We start from the raw sequence: 27483 nt of genomic DNA on the forward strand, positions 1-27483 counted from the left end.
TAAATAAAAACTATAAACAGAAGACATGAGGACTAAAAATATTATGCAGTCTGGGGGTAAATAAGCACAGAAGCAAATAATCTTATAGACTAAGGACCGAATGGTTAATGCCAAATGGAACTGGTTGGAAACCACAAAACAATATTCAAATATACAGAATTATTTTTATACTTCCACATCCCCATTAGACACGCAACACAATTATTGTTTAAAATGATGACCCTGAGTCATTGAAAAATGTTTGAATTGTGGTAAGCATATTATCAGAAAACTGGATATGCACATAAATTTAAGGCACCATACATCAAAACTTAATGTTAATAAAATAAAAAGTCCTTTGATAATTAAGAGGAAATAAACTTGTTTATCTGTTATATGGAATACTCTGTTACATAAACTGTTTTCCATAGTGAAGTCAGATAAGTAAGCTCTCTCTTCACACAGGAGTAAATTTATATATTTTCCTGAATATTGGGGAAGTAATTTTTGTATCATTAAAAATGAAATATGCTCATGATAGACAATTTTGTAAATACTGGAAAGCAGTAAGACAAAATAATTTAAAAATCTTAGATTTGCAAGATCAATTTTTTTTAAAGCTGAGATTATACAAGTATGTAAATTAGGTATACTACCTTTTAACTAATATATAGCATAAAAAGTATAGGCTATTGTTGTAAACTCTTTATAAATATTTTAACGGTTCAAACATTCCAACTAGTGGATATGTCATAATACACTTAGTCCCCTGGAGTTGAATATATAGTTTATTTCCAGTTTTATAATATAGATACATCTAACAAGATTTGCTGTGAGCTGATAAATTGTTGAATCTGAGTGTGGAACTCACAGGGGTTCACTATGATGTTCTTCATACTTTTGTAAATGTTTGAAATGTCCAAAATAAAAAAGGTAAAAAATACATTTATCTATGATAAGTATCTTGTTTACAATGATTTCTGTTTATTTGTAATGATTTTCTTGGAGTTTAGTACTAGCTGGGTGGTTAAAAGTCTGATTCTACTATTATGTAGTTATGAAACTGTCGCAAGCTGCTAATGCCTTCTCTGCTTCAGTTCCCTCATCTGCAAAATGGGTATAATAATGGTAACTTAAAAGACTGTTTTAAGCATTATATGAGACGATGTGCATCAAACGCTTTTCACAGTGCCTGGCACACTGTAAGTGGGTGATTAACATCAGCTTGAAAAGACAAAATGCCGGCTGCATAACTGTATGTGTTGTGACTCTAAAAAATCATCACGTATAAACTGAGAAACACGGCAGAAATAACACACTAAAGCATGCAATCACCTCCATCTCTAGGTTAGGCACTTAATTCCAAAGATACTGCCAAGGTTAAAATAATTTTGATTAATAATTACCATTATAGAGCATTTTTCTATGATGGCTGATACTGGGGTAAATGCTTCACAAGTATTATCTCATTTATTCTTTGCAAGAGGTCTGTGAAGTAATTACTATTACTATTCTTATTTTATAGCTAAGGGAATTGAGGTTTAAAGGTTAATTAACTTGTCCCAAAGGACACAGGAACAGGCAGAGCCTGTTGTCAAATACAACTCTGAGCCCCTGGAATTTGTCCCTCAGCTATTGGAAATGGCCTTTGGACTTCGGGCTCTTTTGCACAGATTCAGCGTTTCTAAACTTTATCCTTTAGAGACGAGATTTGAATTTGGGACAAATGTTTGGCCCAATTTTGGAAGTTTAACTGAATCTGTGGTTGGAGTATATTTTTCCTTCCCTTCACTTTAATCCGTCTTATTTATTTTAAAAATCTTATTCTAGAAGATAATTTTTAGAGAAGAAAAAGGGGTACTCCATAAAATAAGGTGCCCTTCAAAGAATGTGAATCTCATGGTCCAGAAAGATTAATATACATCTCGGTTTTGAACTATGATTTCCCACTGGTTTATCTTATGTTCACTGTAAAATAATCCATTACCAAACACACACCTATACATGCTCTTTAGAAAACTTATAAAGCGGTCCATATTTACATGTTTCGCTTTAAATGTGTGATCTGTAAATGTGTGCGCATCTTTGGGTATGTGTAAGACAAAGACAGTGAAAGTCTGAATTTTGAAAATGCTGTGAAAGTCTGCAAAAGGTGGCTTCCTACAAAGATTATGAAAATTCAGTCACAGGTCGTGATTAAAACAAAAAAAAAGTTCCATGGCAAATTAACTCTTTTTTATTCTGGGTGGGGGGAGGCTACCCCCCATGCTGTCATACTCTTTAGACAGGAACTACCAAAGGGGAGGTTGCTGCTACCCCTCTGCCTCAGACAGCACATTTATGCATCTGTATCACAAAAAATGTGCCAGCTCCAGCAAGCTCACAGCACTGAGCAAAGTGCTACAGTTACAGCTGGGGATTTGTCTTTCAGGGCTGGCTCTATTTCCTGGTTGTTTTTGACTGGTCTGTTCCTCCCTGGGGGAGGGGCCCAGTGGGGTGTTTTTGTGGGGCGGGGGTTTGAAGGAGGGAGTTTTTGTGAGTTCTATTTTGGATTTGGGTGAATAAGAAAAGCAGGGAATTTGCCAGCCTGTTACTCAGTTATACTGAAACATGATACAAACTGCCTCAATTTGGAGCACAGAAGGTGCTGAAAAATCTTTCTGAGGAGGTCTTGAAATATTGAAGCCTGTCTTCAAAGAAGGACTTATTTCTCTCAAAAATCGCTCTGTAAATAATAGAGGTGTGCTGTTGTCTCTTTGCCCATCCCTGGCCCCGTAAGTCACTACTCAAACTATCAAAATCTAAAGGTAACCAATATGATTTTTTAAAATTACATCGTAGTGTTCTTTATTCCCAGGAGAGTATTAAGAGGACTACACTTGAGTGTGGGCCTTCTTTAAAAAGTCACTTCTACGTGTGTACATTGTTAGGAACATGGGCTGCCAATGTGTGAACAAGCTGTACTTTCTATATTTGCATCGTCCTGTCTATTCTCTTTTCCCCTATTTTCCTGAATGTGCCTGAACATATGTGTCCAGTATAAACATACAATTGCATGGACAGGTCTGTGTGTGTTTCCAATTCTACACTACCTTGAAAATGGTTCAGATTTCTAGAAACACAGCCATATAATTTGTTTTGATTTGAAAAACTGCTCAGCAAATGCATGCCGGTCATGATGGCAGGTAACAGACCATTTATTGCAGTCCTGAAACAAACAGAAAACAAGTTCCAGGACAGCATCTCAGAGCAGCACTTCCTTGTGAGATCCTCTTGGCTAAGTAAGGATTGAGTGAGACAATAATAAAACAAATACCTGTAGGCTTTTCAAACAGTAACAACCGGCTCAGGGTTATAGCAGCCTTTCTAGACCTTGATGGTAAATGGTATTCTCGACCTCTGCTTTCAGACACTGGATTGCTGCTTAAGTAGCCTTTATCATGCCCCCTACCCCCACCTAATTTTCACTGAGGATGCCCTTGAAATTAGATCATATTTGATCCTGACAAAGCATATGCATATTGTGGCATCACTCTAAAACCAAGGATTGGTTTTAGCTCTATGAGAAAAAAAATTCCAACAACCTTTCATGCTGAGATTTCTCATGCTAGTTCTCAGCACAGAAGTGATTTTTTCTTTTAAGTTGCATAAAGCCTAGCAAGGTTTAAGTTTTCCCAGCAAGGAGAAAGTGTTTTTCAGCTGTTAAATTTTTCAGATGCTTTTTTTGAATTTGGAAAAAACTCAAAAACATGTTTGTTTTAAAATGTAAACCTTTTTATGTACAGAGGTTTGCATATAGAGAAATGCCATTACTATGTTTAAAGGTACTTGCTTTTGAAATAAAGAAGTCCTAGGCATTTAAAGATAATAAACTGTACGTTGCATTATGAACATCTCATTAGGTGCTAACATAAATACGGTGTTCTGGAGGACCACTGATACACATGTTTGCTGACAGGATGACCTATAATACTGCTAGTGAATATATTTCTGTGCGAGAGCAAAGAGTGTCCAGGTTTGAACCGAAGAGCATCTTTACAGTTAGTATGCTTCTGAAAGATCTTTTACTCCTTGTATGAGGCTTGTTGGCCCCAAACCTACTTGATTCCTCAGCTTCTTGACTGGGCCAAAGTTGATACAACATATGGTATTTCAAGCACAAAAATGATGAAGAAACACATTGAGGTATAGCAGCAAGGCAGAGATGAGGGTAAATCATCAGAAGGCCTGCTACATGCCATTTTTAATGGGCTTAGTCACTCTTCAATTTTAAGCAAATTATAGATTGCTAAAAAGGAAAGATACTATCTTGATCTACCCAATTTCTTCAAACATTTTTATTGTATGTTTTAAACTGTGATCCAGTGGTTGTTTACACACATACATGGATATCTATCTATCTATCTATCTATCTATCATCATCTATCTATCTATCCATCCACCCATCCATTCATCCATTCTACCATCCATCCATCTAGATCTATCTCATTGGGATAAGGGAGTATGTGTGTACGTGTGTGTGTGTGTGTGTGTGTGTGTGTGTGTGTGTGTGTGTGTCAGAGGCAGAAAGTAACTTATCTACCCAAATTTTAAATCTTAAAAGATTCTTCATAATTACATTGATTATTTTATTGTTTGGAGAGCTAAATATCAAGGTCTAGAAATTCAGCACACATCAAACTTCTAATCAAGGATTTTCCAAAATTAAGAAATCTTAAGAAACCCGATCTTCTGGTTTAATCTTTGAAATGCCAACAAATTCTTTTCTCCCCTTATTCATTCATAACTTAATAATTTATTCATTTTCCAAACATTTATTGATACCCCACTACATGCTTTACACTACATACCTGCAACGTATTTTAGCCCAATTACTTTAACAGTTGCTTTAGGATTTATGGCAGGGTTGGCCAGATGGTTCTTGAAAAGGAAAATCTTCCAGAGTAAAACAACCTGTTCACAGTGTTTCTTATCTAGCAACCAAGAGCCCTGGTAGCATCTCTTCTAACCTCTTATTGTGGCTCCAGTATAAAATCATAAGTCTAGTTTTATTTACTTTTCATATTTAACCTTAATTAAAAATACTGACTGCAACCATGAGATTTTAATGTCAGAATATTAAAAGACAATTTTCCCATAAGGTCTTCCTCATATATGACACATAGAATATTTATATAATTTTTTTGTGCTATAGAAATGCAGAGAACTGACCACTACCTAACTTTATAGTGATTTTTGAATAAATGAGCTAAAGCATGTTAAGTTCCAAGAAGTAGAGTAAATAAATAGATCACAGTAGTGCCATTAGACAGTCTGTCTGCTCCCCTCTTAATGAGCACAGTATACATATGGTAATAAGACAGGTCCTAGATATTTATTACCAGACCTTCTTTAGGTAGCCATGTCCTTCTATTCCAGTAGAAGTGATATCTAAGTATATGGCTAGAGCCCAATTCAATTATTTACATGGCCTTTCCAGAAAATGGTTAATGCTATAGACCAGAGACTTAGAAAATGCCGAAGACCGAACAATACACAAGCGAATGAGACATTAGTCTCTATCCTTATGATGCAGGTCACGGTTCAAGGTCATGGAACTAATAGTAGGAGTTGCTACTTTTGAAGAGTGAAATGCTTTGAGGCTTTTAGGAGAATTTTAAGTAAATTAACTTAATGTTTTGGGAATTATGATTTGGGCATTATTAAAATATTATAATTGGCCATTGTTTCATAAATACAATTACAGGCCACCTTTTCAAACGGCCTTCTTAATAAGTCTTTCAATTTTTTATGGGTATGCTTTGTTGTTTCCCTAAAGTTATTCCATTTTCCAAAGCTTCTTACTGTCTGCACAAATGACAAATTGGCTCATGCTCATTGGCACAGGGAAAGAAGTAACTGCAAAGGTCACATAAGTAGGGATATGGCAGGCTTCAAGCACTGGAGGCCAAAGGCATCAGAAACACAGGCAGACAGCTTAAAATTGTCCTTTCTTATGTTTTTGCATTGTTTCTATATGGAAAATTACATTTCTCTGAGAGTATATGTGTAAATATGCATCTGCTAGTGTTTTGGCAACTCTAAGTTACCTAAATTAGTTTTGATCAACACTGTCGGATTTTTAAACCCACCAACGTAATAAAAGCGAGTTTAAAAAAACACAAACAAACCCTACAGTACATTGTGTGCTCTGCTGTTCTAAGCCTCAGCTTCAAGACAAAAGGAGAGTGAGACTTTGTCATTTGCTAGCTGTTAATAATCAAGAGAAGATCTGCCAGACAAGCTCTTCGAGGGCTCTGTCTGTCTGGACCAGGTATATACTGCAATACACAAAGGGCTTTGCAGGGGGAGAAAAATGAGTGTTCGTGGACAATGATGCAGCTTTCTTAATTAAGATTTTCATTACTGATACATACATTAAGTTCTGCAACTGCAAGAGCCAAAGCACTGTCATGTGCAGGTAGATGTCCCTGATTCCATCTTCAGGCAGTAAAGCTAAAACCTATTAAATGTGCACCCAGCAAATGTTGTGGGAGCCAGGAGAGATCCAGAAATATTTCTGTTGGAATGCAGAGAGGCCCCATTAAAAGCAAATTTGTAATGCATCTAACAGGTACACGAAAAGCTTGCATCAATAGATTGAGTGTGCATGGGTGTATGTGTGTGCATGTGTTCCTGTATGGGACTGCTTTGAGGGCCTGAACCACAGACAAAGGTAGTTGTAGCTGACCTAGAAATAATCTCTATTTAAATACATCAATAGCTCAGGCCTTAAAAGGAACTTTGATCTTTAAGTTTTCCAATGCCTCTATTGTTAGGAAAGAAAATAAATGGCTGATCTGGGGTAGCTTTTGGAATATGGTGAAGACTCTTGTCCACAGCTGGCCCTGACTCTGTCCCTCTGGGTCACTCAGTCTATTTTCCCTGGATCCTCAGGCTGGTCCACAAGTCAGTGTGGTCTGCCAATGGGTGTACTGTTCCCATGAAATAATCTGACTGTGGTGTGGGGAAATCTTTCTTAGATCAAGTTATTTTTACAAAAAGAATTTTGCTAAGAGTTGAGAAGAACTAAACTCTGCACAGTCCTCAAAATGGATGAGTATCTACAGTGCATGTTTTTTATTTCATCTTAACTAAAGCCTAATTCATTTTAGGGTTGCTGCTACTGTTGATGTGCATAGTGCTCTGTTGTTTTTCTGGTTTCTAGTTGCATCCCTTTCTGTTTTAAAGTTCACATGCATTTGGGGGGCTATCCTCTCTGTCTCCTCACTAAAGGAGACCTTCATCTCTTGGTGATCCCAGACTGGAGAGGAGTGTGAGATGTCGCACTTCATGAAATTTAATTTTATTATAATAGTCAAAAAGTACACATTCGTTTCTTATTAGGTAAAAACATTTATCTGGAATTTAAATGTAATCCCCCATTTTCTAAGAAGGAATAAACCAGAATCCAACACCAAAAGGGCTCAAAAGGAATTCTTCCAAGTATTTTGGCTGTAGTTCTTTGTTGTTTGGGTAAAAGGGAAAAATTCCAAATAATAGTGGCCAAGAAGATTACTATTGGATTCTTGCACCAAGATTCAGATCTCTGAAGTAGTTTTCTGGATGTTGGTGTATGTTTCTGAAACTCTTTCCCTAGGTGTATTAGAGAGCTAGGGCAGAGTGGTAAACACACTGCCCGCTGTGAGATGGCTGGCCTCTGAATATATTCTAGATGAGTGATGTTCATGACTGGTGGTAGTAAGATGATGAAGAAATCAATTCTTTATATGTAGATGCATAGACAGTATGCAGACACCCTGTTAACAGATGCTTCATGCATTTTGGGAAAAGTAAATAGCATTACGATTCTTCCTAATGGTTACCAAAAAGTACTGTTATAAAACTGGTTAGAGGAGTACGTGGAAGCTGTTGGTGAAGAACCAATATAGTAGACATTATCCAAGGCTTGTGATGATGTGAAAAAAAGAAGAGGAAAAAAATCCCAGAAGAGGATTTTAATTGCAGATTTCCCATTACTTCTCTTATGTGTCCTAGACTTCCTTGTAAGGACCAGACCAAAGGACATTGTTAAAGGATTTATGTGTACCTTTTCCTCAAATTCTCTCATGAGACACATGCTTCCCTTACTCGAAATACAGAGTTAATTTTAATTTAGAGGTGATAGTTATTTTCCACATACCCAAAATCCTAGAAATTTACAAGAAGGTACTAAATGTGGAATCCATTTTTGCCTACTAAAGTGTGAGGGGTAAGGTGGCCCACTCTAAATAATTACCTGGAAAATGATTCTCTGGGATAAGGAAGTTATGCCTGATTTGTCGTCAATGTGCCCACATTAGGAGAAATGAGGAATTAGAAAGAGGCTAGAGAAAGAATACATAAAAGAAGAATTTAATGGAAAAAAATCTTAATTTTATCACCACAAAGATTTCTTGTAGAAGATGCCTCTGCAAGTGCCCTAGTAGAAAACTTCTTTGAAGTAGATTGTGTAGGTACTACATAGATATAGGTAGAGATAGAGATGACAGAGGTAGATAGAGATAGAGATAGAGATAGAAAGAGATAGAGATAGAGATAGAGAAAGAGATAGAGATAGAGATAGAAAGAGATAGAGATAGAGAAAGAGATAGAGATAGAGATAGAAAGAGATAGAGATAGAGAAAGAGATAGAGATAGAGATAGAGATAGAAAGAGATAGAGATAGAGATAGAAAGAGATAGAGATAAAGATAGAGACAGAGATAGAAAGAGATAGAGATAGAGATAGAGATAGAAAGAGATAGAGATAGAGATAGAGATAGAGATAGAGATAGAGATATCCCTCCCCAGCTTTGAACAGGCAACCATGATGTTTGGGGAAGAAAAGAGAAGGGTGAGAAAGAACAAGAGGGATACTCATAATATTAATTAATAGCACTCAACCTTAATCATGTCCTCATTTGGCCTCTGAGTATAAGCTATGTTGTAGAGGCAGGTGTATAATAGGTGAAGTTTTCTAAGGGCATAAGAAAGCCAGACATTCAGCACTCTGAGCCCTGGGTACACTGAGCTAGCTGTATGGCCTCTAACAGCACCAGGCACTACTGCAACCTGGCTCTTAACCATATCCTTCCTCCCATCTCCTGGGGAGTTAGACTGTTCAGGTAGAGAATAAGCTGCTAACTAGGCCTGGTTCCTACCGCTTGCCTTAGCTTGTGGTTGGCCTAACGGGGCTTCCATACAATGTTTGACATGTTTTGCCTCTATTTCTTTCTGGACACTGTCTAAGGATTTAAGGCACACAAGACTTCCTTGTACAAAGTTTTTTGCCAAAGACGGACAAAGAATGCCCTGGAGTACATGCCATCCCTTATCATCTGCAAATGAAATTCTTGTGCTGAAAGAATGCTCCCGTTACCACTCAGAACAGTTGTGTACAACTCCTGCTCCTCTGAAAGACTCAGGGAACTCACTCCCAGATTCCAGACGCTCACTCCCTGTCCCAAAACGCAGGGAAGACGCCCTGTCACAGTTTGTACTGTGGAAGCAGAGGCTGATGCTGTCAGTGTGGCATTTCTGCCTCTCCAGCGTCTTTCACTTTCCCTGAAGTTGCTGAAAAATATTCCATGTCATTAAGTATGTAGCAGTACACATGGGAGTCAGAAAGAGAGAGGGAAAGGTGGAGGACATTGATGACATGGCCTCTAGCACTTTATTTATGAGAACATCCAGAAATCTCTATCTACATCTGGTAGAAGAATAGTGTCAATTCTGCCCTGGAGACATGGATCAGGCAATGTTGCCAGTGTGTATTTTTCCCTTCCCAATAATTTACTGATTTTGGAGTCTGATGGCAGAGCGCAGATGATCATTTTTACACTCATGTGAGTGAACAATTAGCTTGCCTCAATGGGGGATGGCAATACCAAATAAATATAAATATAAATATAAATAATATGAATATGAATATAAATATAAATATAAAAAGTGTAATCAAGAGAAGTACCAACCGTCCCCCACCCAGAGACTCCTCAGGTTCCCTGACTGGTGCTTTGCTCCCCACCGTATTTCCCAGGCAGTGAGGGTTGGTGATGCCCCTGGGGAAAAGGAAACAGTGTTGGAGGTGTGCTCGCAGGACTTTGGGGAGCACTGCCTTTGCAGTGAAGAATGAGACTAAGCAGCTAAACATGTGTTAGACTGCTCGTTTGCCCTTCCGAATTTCTATTGTGTCATTCACCTTTTCATTGTTAATTTATAACCACTCTTAAAATATTAGGGATAGGTCACAATTTTTCCCAGTTAAAAAATTTTTTTTTCTACCACAGTGATTTTTATTTTCATGTAATTACAATTTAATATATTTTCTTTAAGTTTTTAGGCTTTGGTTTCATGCCTGGAAAAAGCATCCCATACCCCCAACATGAAAATATTCACTTATACGCAAAAAGCACAAAAATTGGCATTTGCCAAATTAGTGAAGATGCAGGGAAATGGGAAGTGTCTTTTTTCATTGGTGGAGGCATAACTTGATACATATGTACTGGAGGACAGTTTAGCAATAGATAAATTTTACTTTCATAGTTCCACTACTAGAAATTTATCCAAAGTAGATAATCAGGACAGGGCTTTTTAAAAATGTATGTGTGTATAAAGACAGTTATTGTAGCATTGTTTAGTTAGACAAAAAGTCCAAATATCCTAAATGTCCATCAATAGGTGATTGACTAAATAAATTATCCATAGAGTATAATGTAGCTATCAAAAAGATAATGTAGATGTATATTTATGAAATGGAAAATGCTTATTACAATGTTGAGTAAAAAAGCAGATTAGAGAGTAAGCAGCTCTTCCTTTCATTTTGGAAAGAAAAAGACAAAGAGAAAGAAAAAGAGATTAATCGGTAAGTATGGAAATGTATTTCCTAAAGCGTTAATCATGGTTGTCTTTGTGGAGTGAGATTTTGAATGAATTTTATGTTCTTCTTTGTATATCATCATTGTAACAAATGCAAACAAAACTAAGTGTATACTCTAGAACTAAAAATCAGAATTTTACTTTGAGGGTAAGAGAGCTTATATAAACCCTGTAACAGCTCCTTAAAAATTCAAATATGAGTTTGATAGTCATTAGTGATTAGTGTCTCTCTTAAAAGGATGACATCATTGCCTCTCCACTCTCTTGATTGGTGACATCAGTGCCTGCCTCAACATTCCTTCGAGTTGGACAATTCCAGGTGATACACTGTAGTTCTTGCCATATAGGACTTTAAAACTGAAATACTGGAAATAACCCAAATATGTATATCGAGGGCACAGCTCGGTAAATTCTAGGGGGTTACATGATTGATAAAAAACCTATTCGGATATTACAGTGGCATTTAGAAAGAGTTTGTAATTACACCAGGAAGCACTTATATAATATTTAATTAAAAATGGGATACAACTCTACACATACAATGTATGCCCAATTATGTTAAAATCCAGAGAAGAGACTAGAAGGTGATCTGAAAAATTATTAATAATAGTTGTTTCTGTATAGTGGCATTATAGATGTTTTCTCTATACTCTATACTTTCTTAATATTTTACAGTATGTGTGAATTGTAGAGTCATGAAAGAAGTAAATATTAAAAAAATACAGCTGCTTTGCTCAACAGCTGCCAAATTCTACCCCAGATGTAGCTGCAATTTAGTTTTGAGTCAAATGGCCCTAAAGTCATTTCCTAGAGGAATCTAGCTAGCATAATGGAATGTGTTCAAATAAAGGAAAACTACCATTGCTACCACCTCTTTCTGTTACCATTTTATAATGCTCAGAATAAATCTGAGTAAGGAACCCTACTTCTACTGGAAATTAGGAATTTCCACATTCTCCAGTTCATGTCTTAGGTTGCCAGAAGCTGGATTTAATTATTCTCTAGTACTCTGGTATGTCTCCAGGTTTGGAAGCTGCTTTGGGGAGGCTGTGGATGTAGGCCACCACTAGAAACGGAGGCTCAATTATTCATTTTGAATGGGGGTTCCTCTGAAAAACAGGATGGGCTGTTAATATAAGATCTTCTGTAGTTAGTTTCCTTTCCTTCACTACCTTCCCTCCTCCTTCCTTCCCTTTCTCTTCTCTTCCTCCTCTTGCCTACCCATTCTTCCTCTCTCTCTCCCTCTTTTAAATAAATAGCCTTTCTGTACAGTTAGATGCCAGTTCTTAACATTTAGGGAAAATTCACACAGTACTAACATCACACTTCAAATAGATCATCTAATTGTTCCTAAATGATCATATTTTAGCAAAATGATGATGGGAGAAGTCAGAATTGTCACTCACATGTTTATGATGCATGTTAGAGGCTTGGCAATAAGGCAGGCAGTAGATATTTTTTGAGAAGGCAAGAAAGTAACTAGGTAATGCCAGGGTGGGAGGAAGGAGCAGCCAGAAGAAAGAAGGAATGACATGGGTTTCTGTGTCTTTTGATAAAAGTTATCTAACCATGTGTTCCTGGACTTTTGGGCCAAATGGCAACCTCCAAACTTCCCTACACTATGAGCTATTTTAGGGCAGGGATTGTGCCTTATTCACCTCTGTTTTTTTTCTGTATGCAATACAGTGCTTCGTGTAATATAGGTGCTCCCTAGATGCTTGGAGAACTGAACTGAGCCTTTTTCCTGCCCTTTTATTTTGGCCTCAGCTAGAAAGAAAGAAAAAAAGAAAGAAAGAAAGAAAGAAAGAAAGAAAGAAAGAAAGAAAGAGAAGGAGGGAGGGAGGGAGGAAGGAAGGAAGGAAGGAAGGAAGGAAGGAAGGAAGGAAGAAGGAAGGAAGGAAGAAAGGAAGAAAGAGAGAAAGAAACTAAAACCCCTAAATCTTTACACACGTACTGGGTAAAACCCCATTTGAATTTGAACTCAGGTACTCATCTCTCTGCACTGCCACCTTGGTCACTGAATTGCTGGAGAAAATCACCCAAGACAGATGGATATCAACATTAACCCTCCAGACTCACCTAGGCCTTCCATATTGCCAAGGAGAATGCTCCTAGGTTGCTCTGGTCAACTTAGTGTCCCATTTGTCCCAAGAACTATTTTAAACTTTCACTTTCCTCAAATCTCCACCTCACTTATTCTTAGCAGGACCCTGACACCCAGGAGCTATCATTTGAGAAACCACTCAGCTTCTCAGTATGTGGCACACATCTGCCCCCATCCTTTCTTTTTTCTTTTTTGTAGCGGTAGAAGAGATGTGCGTCCTCCCATCCCTCATTTATGCTCAGGATTCCATGTCTCTAGGCTTACCAGGAATCTTACATTACTAATCATCCCAACCTCTTCTCCCTTCCATAAACTGAATCTCTCCTCTCTATTGTATGCTTCCCATATGCATACAAAAATACCAATATTTCCATTTTTCTCTAATCTTCTGACTTCACCCTCTCCTTCCCAAAGCATGACTCTAGCTCATTTTCTTTTATAGTAAAGCTTCTAAGAGTTATCCACATTTGCTCTCTATTTCTTTACCTCTCACTCTTTCCCCATACCATTACAAACAGGTTATTGCTTCTACCACTTCAACAAAACAGCTTTTGCCAGAGTCAACAGCAACCTCCACATTAACATACTAAATGCAATTTTCAGTCTCTGACTGACTTCTCAGCAGCATGTCTTACTACAGACCACCTTGTTGAAAATGCTGTCTTCTCTTGACGTGTGTGCCAATGTTTTCTGATTTTCCTACTATCTCCTTAGCTGTTCCTTCTGAGGGTGTTTCACAGCCTCATTTTTTTCTTCAACCCGCTGATTAAATATTAAGAGTTCTTCAAGTCTTGGTTTGGGCTTTCTTCTCTATGGAACCCTGTTTCCTAGGCAGTATCATCCCTGCCGACAGCCTCATTTGCCTTCACTGTACTTCTAATATCCAATTGTGTATATTAACCTGCCTATTCAATATGCTCAGTTATCTTTACCAGAAATGCCTCACACTAGATATCTCAAAAACAGACCTTGTAATCTTCCCTCAATTCCCATTCTCCTTTGGTATTTCACATAACTGTGAGTGGCACCAACCTCCATACAGTTTTATGAGCATAAACCAGTAGTCACGGTTGCTCTTTCTCTCTCCTCCATCTCCCACATCCAGTCCATGAGAACATCCTGTATATCTTGCTTCTATATTATCTCTTGGTTCCATTTATTTTTCTTCCATTCCCAGTAATTGCCCTAGTCTGTCTCTTGTCTGTTATACTATAATAGCCTCCTTATTTTTGCTCCTGTGAAACCATTCACAACGATGGACTAGTTTGAGCTTTTTTGTTTTTAAATGTTAATTTTACGATTATTGCAGATTAATATGCAGTTGTAAGAGATAATACAGAGAGATCTGGTATACCCTTTACCCAGTCTCACCCAATAGCGATATCTTACATAACTATAGTAGAATATCACAATCAGGAGGTTGACCTTGGTTTTATAATGGTACAATCTACCCATCTTATTCAGATTTCACCAGTTTTATATGCACTTCGAGTGTGTTTAGTTCAGTGCAACTGTATCTCTTATGTAGTTTTGCATGATCACCACTATAGTGGAGATACAGAATAGTGCCATCGTGAGGCTATCTTGTGCTACCTTTTGACAGCCATTGGCAGCTCCATCTCTTCCCCACTCCTTAACCTTTGCCAACCACTAATCTGTTCTCCATCTTTATAGTTTTGTTATTTTAAGGATGCCATATAAATAGAATCATAAAGTATATAATCTTAAAGTATAGAATCATAAAGTATATAATAAAAAAAAGATTGGCTTTTTTTCACTCAGCATACCTTTGTGATTAATCCAAGTTGTTGTATGTATCAAGGGTTACCCTTTAATACTAAGTAGTATTCCATGGTATGGATATACCACAGTTTGTTGAAACACTTGCTCATTGAAGGTAATTTGGGTTGTTTCCAGTCTGGGGATATTATGAATAAAGCTGTTACAAACATTGGTGTACAGGTTGTTGTGTGGATGTTTCCATCTGTCTGCAATAAATGTGCAAGAGTAGCACAATCATTTTAGAATACAAAATCGGGGCTCCTGGGTGGCAATTAAGCATCTGACTCTTGATCTCAGCTCAGATCATGATCTCACAGTTTGTGAAACAGCCCCACGTTGGGCTCGGCACTGACAGCATGGAGCCTGCTTGGGACTCTCTCACTCTCTCTCTCTCTCTCTCTCTCTCTCTCTCTCTCTCCCCCCTCCCCTGCTTTCTCTATCAAAATAAATAAATAAACTTAAAAAATAGAATATAAATTGATCATGGCACATTCCTTCTTAAGTTTTCTTTTTCTTAGGGAGGTCTTTAATACAGCCTACAAAGATGCTGACATCCTTATATGTCTTTTCAACCTCAGCCTGAGCTGCTCTTCTCTTCATTCTCTCGATACAGCTCTGTTTGATGCCTTCACCTATGCTGTGCCCTCTCCTTGGAAACCTCTACCACCACCTAATCTCACTTCTTGTTTTTCATCTTCAGATGGTAGCTCAAATGTCACTTACCAGGGAAGGTCCTTGTGAACTCCTAGACTCACTTAGATTCCCCTCTTCTATTTGCTCTTAGAGCCCCTGGAACTTATATTTCATAGGGGCAAGCACAGTTTGTTAATTACAAGTTCTTTTGTGTGACCATTTGATTAGCATGCCTTCCATCCCCTAGACTGTAAGTCGAGTAGGGCAGCGACCATATCTGTTTTGCTTTCCATTATCTTCAGCTTTTAGTAGACATTCACTTTGTGTTTGATCAAATTTGGCCAAGGACTTTAAGACAGATAGTCTTGTATTCAAATTCTATCTTTATCACTCACTAGGCATTCTTGAAAAAAATTACTCAAACATGCTAAATCTCTGTTTCATCTTCAAAATTAGGATCACAATAGCATCTACCTAATGACTAGCTCTAAAGGTTAAATCAGGTAGCTGTTAAGAGTATTTTGTCCAGTGCCTAAAATAAGTCAAGCATTCAACACATGCTAATTCTTACTGTGATTATTAGTTTAACTAAAGACAAGATTTTTCTATATTTTTTCCCAATGAGGTTTTAGTCCATTATCTTAATTTCTTGCCTGTGTCCTGGGGTTCTGATTCAGGTAACTTTGAGACTCTAAAAAGAAACCCTCAGTTTAGATCTCCAATAATCCTATGGCTACAGGCTCCAACCCAAGGTATGTCTCCTTAGATGGTACCTTTTTGGCTATGGTTCACATTTTCATCTCACTCAGTACTTCCTTCCCTTGCTTTCCAGACCGTGCATCAGGGGGCTGGCTGGAATGCCTCTTCCCAACTCCTAGTGTTCAGAAGGAAGTTTTCTGAACATAACTTGTCTCTACCTCATTCCTTACAGTTCCCCATGGAGGTGAATCATCTTGTGGATAAGATCGCTCTTGCTCCATGTCTCTTAATTAGGGGAACTGATATTGAGGTTTGTAACAGCAGGAGTTTAGCCTCTTTCTCTTTCTTTTCCTACAATGGGAGTTAGTAACCTGGAAGAGCATTGATCTTATGCTGATTCAATTTTCCTTTGGGAGGGCTTTTTCAAAGTATAGATAGAAGGGAAGGGAGTCAATGAGCCCATTTTACCTCTCATCCATCCTACATCTTTCAACCAAGCCTTACCAAAAATTTTTGGTCCCTAGGTTATAAGTTCTTTTGTCTTATTTTTCAATGGGTTTAGAACTTGAGTGGGAAAGAGCCGTGCCATTTATTGGACCCATTCAAAGATTCCAAAACTTAGGTTTATTCTTTTGTTTGGAATATCATTTTTTTTGCTCTTCATCATTTTTTTTTATTCTAGCCATTTTTCAAGACCCAGCTAAATCATATTTTACATGAAACTTTCCAACTCTCAAGGCTCTCTTTCATGAATGAAATCCTATAGTACTTACTGGACTGTATCATTTGTTTTGGAACTGTCACTTATTGTCTTATATGCATATGGAATACTCAACAGTATAACTTCTTTTGCTAATCCAATTTTGAGTTCCTTAAGAGCAAGCAAGGGCAATGTCTTAGATTTATGTTTTAACCCCATACTAAACACAATTCTTTGTATTTAGTAAGTGCTTAATAATATCTTACAGGATGATTGTGCTTGAAGCTGGCCCACTGACCAAGCTGTGGTTTGAAGGATCAAGTTACAATTAATATGGGTTAGTGGCTGGATAGTTTCTGAAGGGGTGGTCGCAGTGGCTAAAGGGGGGAAAAAGGTTAATATGAGTATGTCCCTGAGATGTGTATCAGCACAAGTCTGGATACATATAGGTAGTGAAGCTTAATCTTGTTATGTGCTGAGTTTTCATCTTGATAATATATTCCCCTATTTTCCTTTATGAAAAGCATAGTATACTCATGGTCTGATAGGTAGAAGGCTAAGAGAAATGCAAGCAGAGGGAAGCAATGCTCCTAGGTGTGGTAGGCTGGTCTGTAGTGTGTTTTGATTCTCTGAATTAGTTAAAAGATTGAAAAAAAAAAACCGCCACTACTACCTCAGGAAAAAAAAAAATTAGAAGGAAGGGTCCTGAAAATGGTATCTGAGCAATGAAAGACAGTGAATATTTTAAAGATCACTGAATTTAATTTATTCAACCTAAATGCATAAAAGTACAGGTGGGAACATTATTTATGCAGGTATATGCAAATCACTTTATAAAATAGGCAAAGCCCTTCTGCTTTTTATAAGTTGCCAAGGTGGTTCCTGATATTTTAAAAGCTATTCACCTTTAATGTAATTTCCTAAGAGTTGGAATCCCTCTGTCGGAATCACAGTCATTGTCAGAGTGAGTATGTATATTTTTCTTTCCTCTGGGACTTCTACAAGGCTCTCATAACCATCACAAAAAGGGTAGTTTCCACAGAGATATGACTGGAAAAATCACTTGGAAGTCACTGAGGAGCAAGTCACAATGTTCAAAGCAGAGAACAGGGCCTTTGAAAACATGAACCCATCTGACCTCTTGAATTTAGTACAGTGAATTCCTGAGCTCTGAAACATGGGGCCCGGCTGTGCATGCCATATTGGTGCTATAAGACTGGCAGTAGGTTGGCTGTGGCATGGTCTATTTCAAACTCCTTCACAGTGCCCAGTGTTGCATGTTCCCAGATGACATTTGGTTGGCAGAAGCTGGGCTTCCAAAGCTGGCAGTCTGGAATGCAGCCCACTATGTTTTGACAAACACATAATTGACCATCTGATCACCAGCCTACAGTCTACACTCAGGTCACTGGGGGGACCTGGGCTTTCAATAGGTCCCTACTCCTCATCTTGTTCATCTTCTCAAACCTTTCTCCAGAAAGCAATATAGAGAAGACTTAAACACACCCACACATACCCTCCCATTTGCAAAGAGAACATGGTCCATGAAACATAAGCTGTTGAAAATTTCCTTTAAATTGTCCTGGCAGCCCAAAGTGAACAAGAGAAAAGCACATTTATGGTGAACTCTAATTCAGAAAGAAGGAAGAGACATACTGAACTGTTTCAACACCAGCAGTATATATGTTGCCATTCAGTTCAATGGCTTGGAACTTCTTAGAAAAGGACAGTATAGACAAATGATAGGAAGTTGGGTATTGCTTGGCTGTAGGGGGACATTACTGAGAAATTGTTTCATTTTCAGGTGAAAGAAGGGAAAAGCGGGACACTGGAAATGGCTTCTTCCTTATCTGCCTGGCACTCCCCCAAATTTACTATGGAAAAGGAGTCACACATCTCTGGAGACCAGCAGGCAGCATCTCAGAGTGAGGTCAGATTCAAATTCAGGTCTCTTTTGGAGCTCCTGTGAAGAGTGTTTTGGCCTGAAATTTGGCCCCACATAACACATCAACCTTTCTCCTAGAAGGCAGGGACTGTGCACTGGGCCAAGATATGCTGGCATCATGCAGATGTCAGTGTCTATGTCAACACTACCAGATAGCGTCTCTTCTTCGCTCCCACCCCCACTGTACAGTCCAGGCCCTTTGTTTTCACTTGTGACCCGGTCTCCCTTTTCCCAATCAGCCATCTGTACATAGCCAGAGCACTCTTTGGTTAAAATTCTTCAAAGCCTCCTCAAGCCTGCAGCATCACATCTAAACTCCCCTGCATGGCTGACAAGACCCTCCGCAATCTGCCTCCTATCCACTTTCCAGCCTCATCTCCCAGGCTCCCCTTTCAACCACCATGTTCCGGTCATACTAAGCTACTGTCCTCTGGAGCAGGCTGCTGCTCGACACTCTTGACTTTGTAAATGCTCTTGCTTTTTTTGTGATTATGATGCCCTTTTCTTTTTCTTCCCCTACACTGACTTGGCAAACTGCAATTCATTCTGTAGACTTTTAGATCCAGCTTGCAAGTGGGCACTCCCTTCTCTTTGCTTGTTATTTCACCTTTGTAACATCTCCTTGCTCCTCTTGTTACATCTTGTTTATGCCTCCATTCCAGTGTCCATCACATGCTATAGCCTTTATTTACTATTTATCACCCCTACCAGACCGTGAGATTCTTAGCAATAGGGAGCATTTCTTATTTATCTTGGAGTTCCAGGAATGACGCACAATAACTAGCTTTCCATAAATGTTTGTTGACTGAAAACTGAATAAAGAGCTGTGCATGATAATTAATCAAAATGAAGCCACGCAGTAGCGTTAGCCTCTATAAGCTAAGCATGGAGCCTATTAGCAATCTAAGGAAGGCAGAAGATCGCAGCAGTAAGGCACTTTCTGGCGGTTCTCACAGGGTGAAAGGAAGAATGAGGGATAGAGAGTGTGATGGAGGAATGTCTTGTTAGCAGAGAATGCCACTGAGGCAGTGAATTTGCAGCCTTTTCAACACGGAGTTTTCAATACCGGAAGGTTTTGTTCTGAGAATGAATCTGAGTCTGAATCGTGGAGAGGTCTAATTTATAATAACCTGGTTTCTCAAATAGGCTCAGTCTATGCTACCTGCTTGCAGGCAGCGTGGCAGGTTACGGCAGGCTCCTCTTTGTTTCTGCTAAAGAGTAACGGAATAGAAAACTCTTGGGGGGAACATCTGGAAGCTGTTCAGTTCCCATTGAAATCTGTGTCAAATCCGGATTGGGACTTTGGACTAAATGCAGTGCCAGGAGAGAAGGCAGCATTCTGCACCTGTCTGGAGAAGGCCATTGAAGAGGCACTAGGAGCTAGAAGCGCTGGGGAGATAATGTTCTGATCTGTTCCCAGGAACTTTTCTTTTCCCTTTGATAGGTATCTGGGGCACCACCCCTGGAGCCATCAGCTGTGTCTGTGGGGCACTTGAGGACAGCAGGGCTATCACAGGCCCTGTCACCCTTGAAAGAAAAGCAGCCTTGGGATTTGGAACAACCCAAGCAAGCATGAAGCCTGGCCCAGGGGTGGGACAAGGTTAGGGGGTACAGGAGTGGGCTATCAGCCCCATTACAGGTCATTCTCCCAGCTTTATCTCTGGTTAAAAATTAGGATCTCTCTAGAAGCTGCCTGATTAATGGTGGAGGTATCACAGAATCAGTTTCACATTTTCCTATGAGCCAGAAACAGCCTTTCAATTACGTTTTTATCTCAAAGGTCTCCCCCTCGATTTCTAATCTGTGACACAGGTCTCCAGTCCCCTGTACTGCTTGTGTCTGAGGCTTGCCCTACGGTGCTGACGTCATAATAGCTGAGCCGTGCGGGCAGGAGTGCACTGTGCTGACTCATCCCCAGTGATGTGAGGATTAATGCCTTGTCTAACACGGAGCTATTCTGTGAACTGTTTTTACACAAAAGAACTGTAACAAAAATGATTTGCCAGTCAGAGGACTAGAAATATGCAGTGCTAGGTAACTGAAGGAGGGACACGGAAACACAAAGTGGTAACCAGAAGCATGTACATTCACACCCTCCAAAGCATTGACAGACCCACTCTATCAACATGGAGAATAAGGAATAACAAGACCTGCCAGGGACAGGGAGGATCCGGCCCTGCTGTATAAATGCATTACACACAGCACCCATCGTCCTTGGGGAGTTTCACCAATCTCCTTTCTCTGTCAAACGGCTGTCACTTTGGACTTCAGTCTTAGTGTCCGTCCTTGGGGGGGATTCTGCTCCCTTAAGTGTATCTGCAACATGCCTCTAGGAATGTTAGTGGAAGCCACACACGTGCAAGAGAGCCATGGGACCCCTTTTCTGTGCAAATGAGGACCACACAAGAAACACCTCGGAGAAGTCAGTGAAGCAGGACAGAATGTTGTGAATCAGGGACAGTGTTCACCAGAGAGGGAGAAGCAGCTGGGAAGATCTGATGCTTATTTATCACAGAAGGTGACTGCCACCACCTGTAGCGTGTCTTGGGCAGTGTCTCATGCAGTGAGTGACTATGATTATTTGGGTTCACTGCCACAGAATCTCTTTCAAGCAGCCCAAGGTAAAAACTTATCCAACACATTCGATGCAGCCTGATTTGGGCTTTAAATAATAAATGTTCTCTCTTTTCATCTGAAATCAAGTTTTCTCTCTCGTTTTTTCTCCTTTTTCAAATGACTCACCATCTTTTTTGAAAAAGGATGGTACCTTCTATAAACCTCTTGGCAGATGTAATCCTGGCTTTCTCTTTCTTTTTTTTCTCCCTGGACTTGTGATTACACACACAACTTTAGCCTAAATGGGTTGCACTTCTTAGTAAAAGGGTATGGAAATTTTGTCCATAAATGAAAGATGTAATGTAGAAGTTGAAATTAAAAACTACGGGATGTAGACATGGGTATATAGCTGATGAATAAATAATTGCCCATTGATTGACAGTGGAGCAAAAGCCCAACTATTGCTGATATCTGACTGAAGAATGCAAGCTATGGTTTAGAGGAGCAGTGACTTCTGCAAACAGCAGCTGCCGCTGAGAAAAATGCAGTCTTTATGTAGTCCAACACCCGGGCCCTGGGCTTTCCAGCTCACTCATGGATGGCAACTACTACCAGCACCAACAGCATCAATTCCAAACCCAAAGTAAGCTAATACATAGTGAAGAAGTGCTGGAAACCACAACAAAGTCAAGCAGAAACCATGCCAATAAAGATCTGAATTTCCCAAATATGACACTTTATGGAAAAGTAAAGAAACCACTTTTACTTACAGAAAGAGAAGGGTCAGGCCACAGACTGATGGTCAAGGAACTGAAAAACAAAAACAAGGAATTAAAAATAAACCCAGTGAGGGGAAGGAGAATGAATCTAAGTTGTAGACAGAACTGGTTGCTCCCAAGGGTTAACAGTAGGAACCTGTTTTATTACCTGGAGCCCAAGGAAAAAGAGATCCAGCCCCATACAATTTTCCAAAGGCCATGACCTCCTGCTATATGACCAACACAGCACTCCAGCACATGGCATGCCAACCTCCTTCTTTGCTAACTTCATTCTGATCTGAATGGTGTGAGTACTTTCTAGAGCTGTGCTCCTCAGAACAGTAGCCACTAACTATACTTATCTATTTGAATTAGTTAAAATTTAGTAAAAAACTAAATGGTTAATTCCTGGTCACACTAGCCACATTTCAAGTGCTCAATAGCCACCTGTGGCTGGTGGCTGCCTTCTAGGGAGAACATTTCTATCACTCCATAAATATCTATTGGGCAGCACTGATGAGAATAGGTAACGGCCATCCCACATAGCACAGGGCAAATCTTAGATAATTTTGACAAAGATGAATGAAACTGATTAATGTTGGCTCTTTTAAGGGTAAATACAGTATGTTTAATGCGCAGAAGACCCTCTGGACAAATTCAACATGTACGTGTATCATTGGCCCTCAACTGAGGACTTGGTGTAATGTTGCCTCTTGTCGGCTTGGTGCCCACTGAGGACTATATACTGCCTCATCTGCCCCTTCTCTCCAGCCTAGGAATGTCCCCGCTGACAAAATGATTTTAAATGAAAGCATCTGTCTCCCAAAACACATCTCTAAGGATGAAAACCTCAGGTTTGCAGGGAGTTGATCTTAACAGTTCCTCCATCTGTATTTCAAATCAGATAATTCTCCTTTGTCATCTTCAACTCACAAGCCAAATGAGCTATGATGGGACTAGCCTGCTCACACTACTGTTTTGACAGCTTCTCTTATGGAAAAATAAAACTGAAGTAACAGAAGATCCATGAGAAATTAATAAACCAAACAGGGATACTGAAAAAACAAAGCAGGTCTCCCCACCCACACCCCACTCAAATATATCAAGGATTTAATATATGCTGATTTAACTCTTTCCTCTCTGACACCATGATTTTAACCACTTATATATAAGGCCTCTAAAAATATGCAAAACAAATTATACTAAAAGAGATCAAGTACAGAGATATGATTATATAGTTTGGCGTAGAATAAGGCTAAAAGCAAAAAAAAAAAAAAAAACAAAAAAAACAAAACCAAACCCAAACAGAACAACAACAACAACAACAACAAACACCCCTGTCAATTAAAGAGATTTCACTTCTCAACAAGTTTTCTAGACAGGTGCACTATCATAGAGATTCCTCCAAAGAAAAAGTTTCCTCTTTATGGCTGAGGTGAAACCCTGTACATGCACATGTAAGTGTGAAGGATGGTGTTCGCCTTCTTGAATAAGAAGAGTTAAGATGAAAATCTGCAGCCTAGATCATAATGTATGCTAACATGAGAGAGGCTGGGAGTCTCCAATGCTTTCAAATTATTTCACAAAATTGATGAGTTTAGTGAAAACTTTAAGCAAGACAATTAGATTATGTATGATTCATTGGAAGTACATACAAACTTGAAATATATATAAAGACTGACTAGTCTTCAAAGACTTTAAAGTTCTAAGTTTTGCTAAGTTCTAGTCCCTTCTATAAGCCCAAATCCTAGACCATAGCACTAGTCTATTTTTTAAATCTCCTTCCTTCCTTCCTTCCTTCCTTCCTTCCTTCCTTCCTTCCTTCCTTCCTTCTTTCCTTCCTTCCCCTCTTCTTTCCTTCCTCCCTCCCCCCTCCCTTCTTCCCTTCCTCCCATCCTTCCTTCTTTCCTTCCTCCTTCCCCGCTTCCTTCCTTTCATGCTTCCCTCCCAACTTTTTTGAGCTTGTTTTCTTCCTCAGCCTTTGAGAAAAAGGAGAAAGATGATTAGTGGTTATCTATGAAATATACTCACTTATCATTTCTCTGTTGCACATTTAAACCCAATAACTCTCAATAATACATTGTGCTTTTTAAAAACTATACTTAGCATTTATGTTCTTATATCTAAGCACATAGGTTTCCTTTTCAAATTCCAAGGAGCATTTATTCATAAAGTTAATCAGTCAAAATTAAATTTTTGATGTGATCAAAAGAGATCAATATAAATTGTACCCAGATTGACTAATACATCCAAGGTCTGGAATGAAGAAGAAATATCTTTCCTGGATGTTAAGTGACACACAGGCTGTCAATGACAGGAATCCAAGATGGAAAGAAAAATCACAGTGTGTATGTCACAGTCTAAGACAAATTAAAGCCAAGTTAAATTGGAGATTTTATTGGATATAATTGTTGTCTTTATATATTAATGAAAAACAATAATACCTATCCAAAATTTAATATTAAGGCAAAAAATTTAATCTCAGAGCTCTTATATAATTTATAAATGTTCATAAACGTCAAAAGGCCCCTACCTCTTGATTGAATTACAATCTGCAATTTTGAGAATATGTATTAATCTACATAGGTTTATTTCTGTTCAGTTCAAATTGTTATTTTATTGATAATGTGCCCTTTCTGCCTAAGTGATATTTACCTTATACGTCTGTAAGTTGTTTTCATCTGAAATGCAAAGAATTATCTATAATAGTTTTGCATATGATGAAAAATATTTGTGTTACGCATGCTAGGCTCAAAGCATAACTATCTAGCAAAGAATATATAACTGTAAAGCCCAAATGAATCAGGACCTTAATACATGGTGGGGGGGGCAAGAGTAGACAGGTGGAAAAGGGGTGGTTTGTGGTGAACTCTGATCGTGTTTTGTGATATTCTAGTAGAAATTATTGTATAGTGTCAATCTCCAAGGAACTAAATGTACTATTAATTAAATGGATTGTTAATAAAGATTAATCAATTCTGATTTCAGTTTACATTATGTAACGTTCAAGGGCAATGGTTTCCAATATTTCCAGGTGATATGGATCCCAATGAGAATCCCCTCCCAAAGAAACTCTTTAGAAACACCAAGTTTCAAAAATCTTCCAGACCCCATGAAGGTTGCTCATGAATTCCAGGTTCGTCACCCTTGGCTTAGGGGGAGAGGGGAGAAAATGCTCATGCAATCCCACTGCTTATCACCTCTAGGAAGCTTGACAAGTCGCTCCAAGCTGAAGCCAGAAAGAAGCAAACAAAATGTATAGAAAATAGAGCTCTTCACGGGTGTGTGTGGCTAGAGACACACAGACTCCTCTAAAGGCCTCCCAGACTCTGACTTCCCTAGTTCTTTATGATTTCCATAGAGGCTTAGGAACAGTGAGATAGAGGAGTAGTGAGCAGAGACATAAGGGTTACTATTTACTCAGCACCTTCTGTGGTTTCAGGCATCCTGCTAAGTAAATGCTTCTCAGATTTGAATGTGGGCATATCCAGGGACGTGGAGCAGCATAACGGGAGCGCACCAAGCCACAGAATAAGTAATAAAGACATAACCGTCTTTTGGGAGGGTCAGTTGTCCTTGTGGCTAAGCCATTTAAACCCTTATTTGTACACATATTCATTTTCTTGGATGTTATAGGAGGAATAAAACAGATACTGTTTTGGTCCTCATGGAACTTCTAGTTTAGTGAAACAAACAAGAACATAATGAGTAGAATGCTAAATTTGTTATGTATTTGTAGGATGCACCCTGAGCCATCACTGAAAAGTCTCATTTGTGGCAGATTGCTTCAGGCAATGGCCCAGCACCTTGAGTACTGGATCACTCACTTGAAAGGGAGGATCACCTCTGTGGAAGAGTTTGAAAAGCAGCATTAGCAGTATATCATTTAATCCTGACTAGAAGAGGAAATACCATTAACTCCCAATTTACTATAGAAAAAGGGAGATTTGAGAAATTAGGAAACTTACCCCAAATCCCACAGCTGCTGGGATCTGAATAAGTCTGCCCCATTCCAAAGTCTACATATTTTTAACCACTAAATTACACTACATGTAGGTATTTCCCATTTTATGTTTCCCCTTGAAATCTGGGCTCATTCAGGATTTTGTAGGCTAGTTTAAGCTTCTCCTTTGGAAGGAGACAGGTTTGGCTTGATTTGTATTCTAAATATTTCACAGTGGTAAGGGAAAGCTATTATTATACCCATTTTATGGTGCGGAAGCTGAGCCACTTGCCAGCTGAGGTATCTGGCTGGGTTAAAAACGGAATCGGGCTGTCAGTCTTTCATTCCTCTTGACTGACTGAAGCCTAGGCAGCGGTCCTGTCCGAGGGCTTTTTTGTACATGGGATTCACACCGGCTGAGAAAGCGTGAGAGAAACTTTGCAAAGGGAAAATAATAGTGCAATACAAAAATGGAAAATAAGTAATCATAACTCACTCATAAAAATTGGTTACTTTTAGTGCTGTGAATAGAAAAGAGAGAGCTTATTCATCACAAATGAATCAGAAAATTAGAATGTGTCACAGCATTGATGACAGAGCTGAGGAACTCAGACAAACTGAAGTTCAACACTTATCCTTCTATCTGAAGAGGGTAAATGGTATGACAACAGGGCAGAGATGACCTCTTACACACACCTTTAATCTTTCCAGTCTTTTCTCTTCAACCCTCTCTCTAGAAGTTGGGTCGGTTTATGTATCTTTGTTTTCTATGGGTAGAGATAACATTTTAACATCCTTTTCATGTTCTAGAAGTACTGTGTTAATTAATTCTTATGTGGGAGTCATTCCAAATAGTAGGATGAAGATTTTTACCTTATTGATTTTCCTAGTACCTCTCTGGCTTCTGTGTTTTCAAAGGCTGAGGCACTATTGGATTTTTAGATTCATATGTCTCTCAGAATAAGTGCCAGCTTCATAGGTTCCTGTCAATTGATATTCCATCTTCTCTATGGATACATGATTTCCTTTATCTGACAGATTCAAGAAATTTTATGCTAGATTTAATGACATTTCATGCACCCTGAATTTGGAGGTTTTTAATTCTCTATTTTCTATCTGGCAAAAGGTTTACAAAGTTAAAGTCAGAGGGAAGGGTTATTCAGAGTGCACACAGAGCCTGTGCAATCTCCCGCTAGGTACTTCGGAGCTTCCCAAAGAAAAATCTCTTGAAGTATTTTCATTCCTTTTGGTCAGTCCTAAGAAGACTATAAATGCCACAAATGGTCATTAATATCTTAGGGTCTGCTTTTCAAGACCATCCACTTTTTTGGATCCATCTTGAGAAGAATGATAAAGAAATCACAATAATGCCTTACCTCTCCTCAATATGCTATATTAACTCTCAATGAGTTAATATCACTCTGAAGGAATCATGTCTACCTTAAAAAAATTTAGGTGATCAGATTTAAAAACGAAGGTTCGGCATTTA

The 27483-nt window shown here is 38.8% G+C and overlaps 1 protein-coding gene across 48 annotated transcripts in view; it reads right to left on the bottom strand.

Moving 5' to 3' along the window:
* Positions 1-27483, bottom strand: part of ZBTB20 (zinc finger and BTB domain containing 20) — a 762566-nt gene that overhangs the window by 141227 nt on the left and 593856 nt on the right. For all 48 annotated transcript variants that reach the window (XR_008298139.1, XM_053221871.1, XM_053221870.1 and 45 more), the window contains one exon: positions 22064-22103. The gene's annotated coding sequence lies outside the window, so the exon portion shown is untranslated. The remainder of the gene's footprint in view (positions 1-22063; positions 22104-27483) is intronic.

The sequence above is a fragment of the Acinonyx jubatus genome, chromosome C2 (genome assembly GCF_027475565.1).
Source record: "Acinonyx jubatus isolate Ajub_Pintada_27869175 chromosome C2, VMU_Ajub_asm_v1.0, whole genome shotgun sequence".
Lineage (NCBI taxonomy): Eukaryota > Metazoa > Chordata > Mammalia > Carnivora > Felidae > Acinonyx > Acinonyx jubatus.